Here is a 9,218-nt window from a genome sequence, read left to right on the forward strand (position 1 = left end):
GAGATATTTCCTTAGGGTGCAGCTTCACCGCAATACGCGTTAGGCCGTGATGCCCTACAGCAGTAACAGCGACTAAGCCACTGTTATCCCATTGACAGTGCTTATTTTGCACACACAGCTCAATATACCAACCTGGAAAAAATGAATGCGTCAAGTCATCTAGTTACGCAGTAAGCTAGGTAAGTAATGTTGCTTGAGTAGTAGCTTTGGTCCATCTTTTTATGTGTAAAATATGCGGGCAATACGCGGGGATATGTTTTTTTTTTTATTAGTTGACGGAAAGTGAATGGGGGGGTTATATGCAGAGGTGGGTTATACGCGCGAAAATACGGTAAATTTCCATCAAAAATAGCCGCATCTGGGACCGTCTGCACCGCACTGATGGCAATGATCGCGTATCCGTGCCCAGGACACGGGAGAGAAACGTGACATCGTCCCATTCGCGAAATGTATCACGCTAGGAAAGAGTATCACTGGTTCTTTCGAACCAGTTTGTTTTTTCGATGCTACTAACCTATCCATTATTGCCTTGTTATCATCTTTCCCGCCAGCATTGGTGAAATTACCCCCTGCTTTCCACGGTTGGTGACGTTTCACAAGTCATCTGTCAGCTTAGCTGTAATGGTCGTGCCATCAAGTGAATAGCGCTGAACGGTTCCAAGCACTTGCACGTGCAGAAACGATGATTTAGGGACATATTTCAATTACACCAAAGGGTGTTCAGGTGCATCTTCATCAAGACAACTGCAGTGCCGGCGACTTCACCTTCCATTTCCTTTGCACCCTGTTTTTGCCATCTATTGCAGTGTTAGACCTCAACCGGTGAATCGACACATGCACAAAGCACGCTGTTGTTTTGCTGGCGAAGATTTATATTCAGCTAAGACTTCTAATGACACGTCGTTCCATGCGCATGAAATTTACCTTGCGCTATTGTTCCCCCATTCTTTTATGGTCTCAGGCCATGGTCAGATCAATACAATGACTGTCTCGTTGGGCATGTTCGCCCACGCGTTATGGTATAGCTAGCCATAATTTCAGTCTAAGAATCTCTTAAAATTATCGACGCTTGTATCAGCTCCTGCAATCTGTCACAGTTTGCTACGATGACCCAGCTACAATCCCTGGCGTAAAAAAGGGATGTTTAATGCTGGAAATGATATTGCGTTGAAAACATCGTGTCAGAGATGTGGCACATATATACACGCAACGCACACACACAAGTTACTCCTACTGCGCAATGTACGGGAACAGCGTTTGGGGGACGTATCCTTGAGATCGGCAGGACAACTGTTTTATGGTTTAACTGGTGCAGAACAAAGCACGTAATTCTTAATCAATGAGCAGGGACTCTTAAGTGGTGTGCTTTATTTTTTTAATCTCGTAACATTGCTGTCATTCAGAATGCTTTTTTGCACTCTATATGACACAGAAAGCTATTCACTCTCTCTCTTGTTCGTGTGAAACCGATGACAGCTGCATTTCCTCTTATATTCCCACTTACATCATTGGGCTTAAGCCACTGCCATTTCGCACACCTGTTGTTGAATATTTTAGTTCCTTTAAACCGACTTAGGACATGTTAGTGAACGAGGAATATATGTTAGCCGAAAATGGCAGTTGGTATGATGAAGGCACCCCACTGTACTGCCTTGTTATAGGGCTGTGCGCTTTTTATATTGCAAATATCAGCAAGAATCCCGTTCACGGCTTTTTCGTTTGCCGGCGTGCGTGCACTTCACTGGAAAAAAAAAAAGGCTATCGCACTTTTCGTTTCGTTCCAGCATAAGAATAGCTCCTCTCCAAAAACCAGCTTGCTCGATAATAAGGATCATATCATCTCCTATTATTAGTCTAAACAAAGCAAAACCACACAACGCAGTTACCGGACATGCGCCTGTGTCCCACTTTGTTATACGTCTGCTTCGTACTGCAGTAGGCGCTGATTGCTGGTCCGTCATTTCTTTATTTCCAGCACAAGGAGATGATGAAGTACTCTGGATGTGTTCCAACTGCCGAGTAACAACTTTGCAACTTAGACTGTCACATGCACCATCAGCAACAACGTCTTCGCCATGGTGGCATACACTTGCAGCACCATTTGGTTCACGAATGCGCTGACTTTGTTATTCCGCCCACTGAGCTGTCACCTCTTCTAATGCAATTTTTCAACGGAGGTGCTGCTTGTTCGACGACGAAAGCTGATGCGCGCGTCTCGTCGGAAAGGTCGTCCCGGGAGGGAATTCTTTACAAGCAATCTGTCCGTTTGTCATGCTCTTCTCGACGTGCTGACAGATAAGAAACTCATGACTTGTTTATTTTCACGTGGCCACGCTCGCGAAAGCCTCTAATCTCAGTTGCATTGGAAGTGCAAAAAGAGTTGCCGAACGGGTTTATATCAGTGCTTCGAATTTTAGCGTCAATAGAATGGCCAGCATTGCTGTAAATGAATGCCTGTAAGCTTTTTAAGGTGACAGATAAAATAACGTGGAAATAAATTAATCCTTTCTAGCTCCTTGGTCAATCCCTTTCAAGGGCATACCATCCACTTATCCACCTGGTTTTGAGGGGCCAAAGCTTTTTCCGCGAACACCAAATACGCCATACATCACCAACTATCCTGGCACTGACGGTTGACACTGCAACAGTTAGCCCATTTGAAGTCTTATATGCATATGAAGATCTGAGGGCCCGGAAAAGGCTTCTCGGGCCTGTGCCGAATAGTGCAGTTAAGAAGTATCTTGCAACAAAATATGTTAACCCAGACAGGTCTTAATAAACTGCACACGCTTCCATTCTTGCGCTTTTTTGTTGCTCCTTGGATGCTAGAAAGCACGAATCTTTCTTTTGCAAGACTTTGTTTATAAACCCAGAACCTGCGCGAGTACATTTGAAGCCTGACATGAACATCACGATCTACAGGTAGTCTGGGTGCAAGTTACAAACCTTTAGGCGCCTGTAGCTGATAGTGCAGTTAAGTAACTTCCTGCAACAAAATAATAGGTTATCTCAGAAACAACTTTTCAAGTGCACACGATTACGTTCTTGTGATTAGCTGTCACTCCTCATGTGCGAAATGCTCAACACTTTCTTTGAGACAACTTCGTTTAAAAACCCAAAACTCGCACGAGTCCTCGTCAGCGCCTCCTTGACAAAACCCTGCAGTCAAATGCCACAACAATGCTTATTCCCACCTGTACAGCGCCGTGGTATCCAACAGCGTCCAAGCGGCCCTCCGATGCGTCGGAATCCGGCCCGTCCGGTAGCCCGCACCGACGGCGTCGACTCCGACACAGTTTGACCTTTAGCGCGTCTCTGCTGGCGCGGCCCACCTCGGCCGCGGTTCTCCGCAGCGCTTCTCACGGGGCAGGCGACGAGCGCACGCGAGCCTCTCCGTTCCAACGGTGTTCCGACCCTGTCGAGGACGCCACTGCCGTCGCCGTCATCTCTTCGTGCTCATCTGCTCTTGGGAACACTGTCGCGAGACCGGCACCCGACGGCGTAGCCGCAACATGGACGAGGAACTTCTCGGAGCGGCCTCGCCGTTGAATGCGGCACGGTGGACGAAACCCGAAAATGCCACGGGTTGACGGGAGGCGAAACGGTGCGCGGCTGCCGCGCCGAGGAGAAGAGAACTGGGCGAGGGTAGCGGCCGGGAGTTTCGTCTGCGGCTAAAAACAAGCCCGGAGTATGCAACACGGCCAAGAAGAGGGCGAGGGAGCGGTGCTTGGAGAGAGGGGAGAGGAAGGGCCGCGGCTGTGACGTCAATGGTGACGACACCGTGACGCAACGATTGACGTCACTGTGCGTGACGTCGGCACACGTCACGGGAGCGTGCCTCCCTTTCTGTCATCGATGGGGGAAAACGGGAAGCCGTAGGAAGAGGGAAATTGGGGAAACCGAAGCCGGCGCATTCGGTTGAAGCCGTACGAAGCAGTGCAAGCTGTATTTCCGCTCTCAAAAGCTAGGTTTGAGTGGGTGTACGTTCCAGTTTTAGGTTGGAAGTAGAGGACGTAAACACCACGAGCGCATTGAGCAGGAAAACAGAAATCAATTGGTGAACAGACACTCTCAAGTGAGATGCTTGGCTGAATTGGGAACTAGAATGGGGATATAAGGAACATGCGATGATATTCCCAACAAATGCGGCAAAAAAACGTACAGTATAGACGTTGAAACCTTCAATAAAATGTAGTCATTGCAAGTTCAAAAATACACAGGTTTAAAAAACCCGCGTCTTACAATTATTTTGTCTAAAATATTTCCTTCGTACACTGGCAAACAAAAAATGCAGTCTGAATCCTTTGTAGCTCGTGTTTTCATATATATATATATATATATATATATATATATATATATATATATATATATATATATATATATATATATATATATATATATATATATATATATATATATACTCGAACCATATGAAGCAAATATCTTCTGCAAGAACTTTATTTTTGTGTTTTCTGTTCATCACCTATGCGCAGTGTTACTTCCACTCGTTTGCTTATTCTTTATATTTGAACATGAACCAACAAGCCGTTCTAATAAACCTACTGTTTTTCTGACTTCGTATTTGTGATGTCTGGAGTCCTTTCAGACCATGAAAATGTTTTCGCAAACTTAGTATACCGAATGAATAACCCGTGGCCTACCCATAGACCTGCGAACGGTAGTTCACGCTCCTTATGGTGGGCTTTGCTGTGTGGCTTTAAGCATGCAGCCCATCGGCGGAACGAATCACCCGTGGCCTACCCATTGAGCTGGGAACGTGAATTCAGGTGATCATCATAATCAGAGCTGCTTAAGGTGGGCTTTTCTGTACGGAGTTTATATCAAGCTTCCAGCGTTCGAGCCAGTTATTTCAAGCATCGCTTGGAAAATGCTTCAAGAACTGTCGTATGGCCATTACCAACGCAGCGGCAGTGATCAGCAATAAACGTCCAAAGCCATATCCAGGTAATGGGCCTGGCAGCGACAGCTCCGAATTTTATCGATCGCACTTGCATCGGCACTTGGAACATACCACGTGCATTCACGATTGTGCAGCTGCACTTGATCTCCCCGTGCGGACCTTGCCATTCTTCTACATTGATAACTTGATAACATATTCGAATGACATCAATAGACTATGCTGCGCGTGCGTAGTTAGATTGTACTGGCGACTCCGCCATTTAAATGGGTGCGAGCACAGCCCAGTGATTAATTGCTGCTGCCGTACAAAGAGGTTGGAACGGTCTATACAAGAGGTGCGTGCGATTTAACCTGCTTGCGTAGCGTCGACGCATGCGCATAAGACACGTGAGTCTCGCGCGCATGGCAAGATAAGGCTACATATAGGATGCCACCGTGACCGTTCCTACTTTCCTTGAAAGGTAGTGGCGCCTACGCAGAGCTCGGAGTGAGTCACACGGCGGGAGACGGGGGCACGGTTGGGGGTTTCGACTGGTTCGATTTCGTATTCACAGACGATGACAATATTTCCGAAGTGTGTAGACCTGGCACCTATCTCTGCAAGAGCTACAGCAGTTGGTAAACGGTGGGACAGCAAGCATGCACCGGCTGTATTAATCGCATGCACATTGTAATGTATTTTTAAATCTTGGGTGTTCACTTGGATGGCATGCATACGCTCTTTCCAGATTAATTTCTATCCAGTGTGAACATCACACGATCCTTGCTCTCATCATACCTTACAGAAAGCACTTCATGCTTTTAAACATTTTAGTCGCAGAATAATACGCACATAAACATCTTTCTGGCCAGTGCGTCAGCTTCGATTTAAAAAAAAAAAATGCGCGTCAATCCACCCTGTGAAGGTGGTCGGAAAGCGAAACTGCATACGATTCCCACAACGATTACCCCTGCGACGTCACTTGAATTCACACGCGTGGCTCTACAAAGAGCGAAACCACAGACAAAAGAACAGAACTTAACCCCGCCCCTTATCACTTCAGAGATATTCTTTGATAAATTGAAATCAATGCATGATCTGTTGAATCTCCCGATGGGTATGCGCCTCTTAATCACCATCATCGTGTAGACCGTGTTAGTAAAGTGATGGCCCCCGCTAACGGGCAGCCATGGCTTCGGTCTCGCTTCGGTCGTTCTTCCGTAATATTTTGTGGTGCCGTTAAACCCGGGAGGATGATCGCATGCGACGACGAAGGAGACCACCTACGTCCCCTCCGGCTTGAGGTACCTAGAACCCCGCGATTTCGACTGTTGTTCCGCTGATCAACCCCGCCCTCAGCCGGAGAGGCATGGCTGGCCCTGACCGCCCACCTACGACTGAGTGGAACCTTCAACGGGACGCACATACGCCCCGTCACGTCCAGGGTACCATGCTTGGGAGCAACTGTACGTCCCCCGAGTACCAAACTGGTGACGACCTGGACGCCCTAAGTTCGTTGAGAAAGGTTCTTCGCGCTGTAGTTACAAGGCCGCTTAAGGCAGCGACCGCGCTCCCGCAAGCTTCCTCACCATCTGCGTTGGACTTGGAGTTGGCTATCAACCAGCTCGAACAGAAGAACGCCGAATTCAACAAGAACGATATCGTGGGTGAGCTGCTGGAAGGAGACGAGTTCGAACACGATTGCTACGACATTTTGCACTACCAGGAGAGGATATGCGGGGCCCTCAGTAGGCTGTGATCGACTTTGAACAATCTGCGGGCAGCCGGCATTAAGTTTACCGGAAAGGGAACTTCACCCCGTCCACACGACTCCTCCCACGTCAGCTCGCACACGTCGACTTCGCCAGTTGTCCTGCCGATGCTTCAGATTTCGACTTTCCACGGTGAGCCACGTGGGTGCAACGGGTTTCGGTGCAGTGTCGAGGCAACGGACAACAGCCACCCGAACTTTCCCGATATTGACAAAGTGGGAGCCAGTTGCGAGGTTGCGTCGCGCGTCCCAGCGAAAGACAAGCGTGAAGAGCGCGAGGCTACGTCTGCCACAGAGAACGACGACTCAGCGGTTCCTGTCCAAGTAGACGACGCAACACGTCAAATGAATAACGTGAAAGAAAGCATAGAGCCACCACCGTACACGTTCGAGTATAACTTCGTTCCAGACTTCATGAATGAGGAAGCCTTCCCGGAGCTTCCTAAACTCCGGCTATCACCAATTGTCAAGTTAGAGCGGGACGCTGCACCAAGGTTCGAGTCTGCTTCGTTGTGCGTTCCTGAGGTTAGGAAGTCTGAACCGCTATTGCTGAACATTTCGGGTCAATGTAACGACACACCGGGGCCTTGTCAAGAAACATCAATAACGCATATTGAGCCGACACCTCGCACAAAGGCAAGTTCGCCAGAATCGGAAACCGCCAAAAGAAAAACCCGAGGCAGGGACAAGACGAATCTGAATATACGGGCCAATTCGCTGCATGAGAACTGCAGGTACCATGAACCATTGAGACTTTCCCGACATCAGCTTCACCAAAATAGGTCCATAACCGAAGGACAGGAAACACGAGCTTGGAGCACAGTTTGGTTGTCGACCGCATCACCTTGGCGGCGCTTGGCTGTCGTGAAAGCTGCGAGACGTCGGATGCACCGCTGGAAGCAAAAGAGGTGACAGCAATTCAGGGTAGCTTTCCAAGGAATGACCTTCTCGAAAGAAAAAAAAATCACGCCATATCCACGGAACGAATGATGTGGGGCGAAGCTCGAGTGGGGGAGATCATCGGTAACCGTTACTCCCCCGTGAAAGTTCGCCCATTGCATCATTAAGAAAGACGTAAGACTGTGTGCGTACATTGTACAAATCAACTTTTATTTTCGGAGTCAATGCTCCCAGGCCCAGACCTGGTGAAAGACCCCGCGCCATCGAGGACTACCCCGCACCTCCACCACGATTTGTCACGTAGGATGGGACACAACGGTAAAGAAAGAACTTTTATTTAGGGTGAACTTGTGCCCGAACAAGACGAGAGGAAACGAGCAAAGGTCCTTGCGTCTCGTTCGATCTCCGAGAACGACTGCCTGCGTTCGTGGCGTGATCTCTTGCGTGATCTCCCCTCGCAGTGCACGTGCGCTCGCGCCTCCGTTGGCGAACGCAGACAAACTCGCGCTCCCGGTGCCGAGTTTGCGCTGCCGGTTGCAGCCGGTTCTTGCGCGTGCAACGCGGCCCACTTTGCGACATCTCCGAAAGCATGCGGCGGTCACGTACCACAAGACACAAGGGATGGACAGATCCATGACTTAAGGAGCTTCGCCCCTAAAACAATACACTATGATTGCGGATGAATTGTAAAACCCCACAACGATTTTCTCGCGGGTGGGAGTGGGGAATAAGACGAGCCGCTTCGACCTGATGAAATTCAGCGTCCTGTGGAGCAACAGAGCCATAGCCACGCGTTCGCGCGCACCGACAGAAGAAGCATTCGTTGTTCCCAGCTGCTGAGCCGCCACAGAAGGCGTCGCCATACACAATGAGGGTCAGGGCAAGCTCCGAGATAAGCTGAAGTTCGAGCCGCCAGTCACCTACCTCACCACCATTTGGTTCCGGTTGCCATACGAGGCTGCAGAAGCGTAGCGCGGCAGTGCAAACCCTGCAGTTTCTTAACGCGCCAAAGAAGAAAAGCTCTCCGTACTTGACGACGAAGTGTGTCGGATACGCACGTTTAACTTGTGCCGCAGCTCAGAGGTGTACCAGACATGGCAAAGCGGCCCCTCCGTGCATACTGCTGCGAGGAGCCCACGTGCGGCCCAAGATTTTGGATGGACTGCGGGACTCATTGTGCGAGAATCGTCCCGAGGCGAACACACTGAAGCAGCGCTACAAGAAACTGCATCGCAGAAACGTGTTCGAGACACAGCGCCAGCTGCTGAAGCTGTTGAACAGCTAGAAGGTTCGGTGTGTGGAACCGCATTTGTTTAAGGCCAGATGCGAACGTCGTGCGCGCGGGAGGATGTTGAATCTCCCGATGGGTATGCGCCTCTTAATCACCATCATCGTGCAGACCGTGTTAGTAAAGTGATGGTCCCCGCTACCGGGCAGCCAGGGCTTCGGTCTCGCTTCGGTCGTTCTTCCGTAATATGATCCATGAATGGTGGCTGGTTGAGTTTTATTGGTGAAACACATGGGTGAAAACCTTTTTTTATAAAATGAAAAGAAGCTCAAACCCGGTCTTAGACGATCTCACTTCTTCTCCGTCTCTGCCGCCGATCTCGTCGCCTCATCGGCAGAGGCAGAGACGGAGAAGCGAGA

General features: G+C 49.1%; 1 protein-coding gene across 1 annotated transcript in view; it reads right to left on the reverse strand.

The window, feature by feature from the left end:
• Window positions 1-3,654, reverse strand: part of LOC144138195 (serine/threonine-protein kinase SBK1-like) — a 53,622-nt gene extending 49,968 nt beyond the window's left edge. The window contains exon 1 of the mRNA XM_077670371.1: window positions 3,195-3,654. The gene's annotated coding sequence lies outside the window, so the exon portion shown is untranslated. The remainder of the gene's footprint in view (window positions 1-3,194) is intronic.
• Between the last annotated feature and the right edge of the window lie 5,564 nt (window positions 3,655-9,218).

The sequence above is a fragment of the Haemaphysalis longicornis genome, unplaced genomic scaffold, assembly GCF_048455015.1.
Source record: "Haemaphysalis longicornis isolate Haplotype H1 unplaced genomic scaffold, Haemaphysalis longicornis Haplotype H1 scaffold_5, whole genome shotgun sequence".
Taxonomy (NCBI): domain Eukaryota; kingdom Metazoa; phylum Arthropoda; class Arachnida; order Ixodida; family Ixodidae; genus Haemaphysalis; species Haemaphysalis longicornis.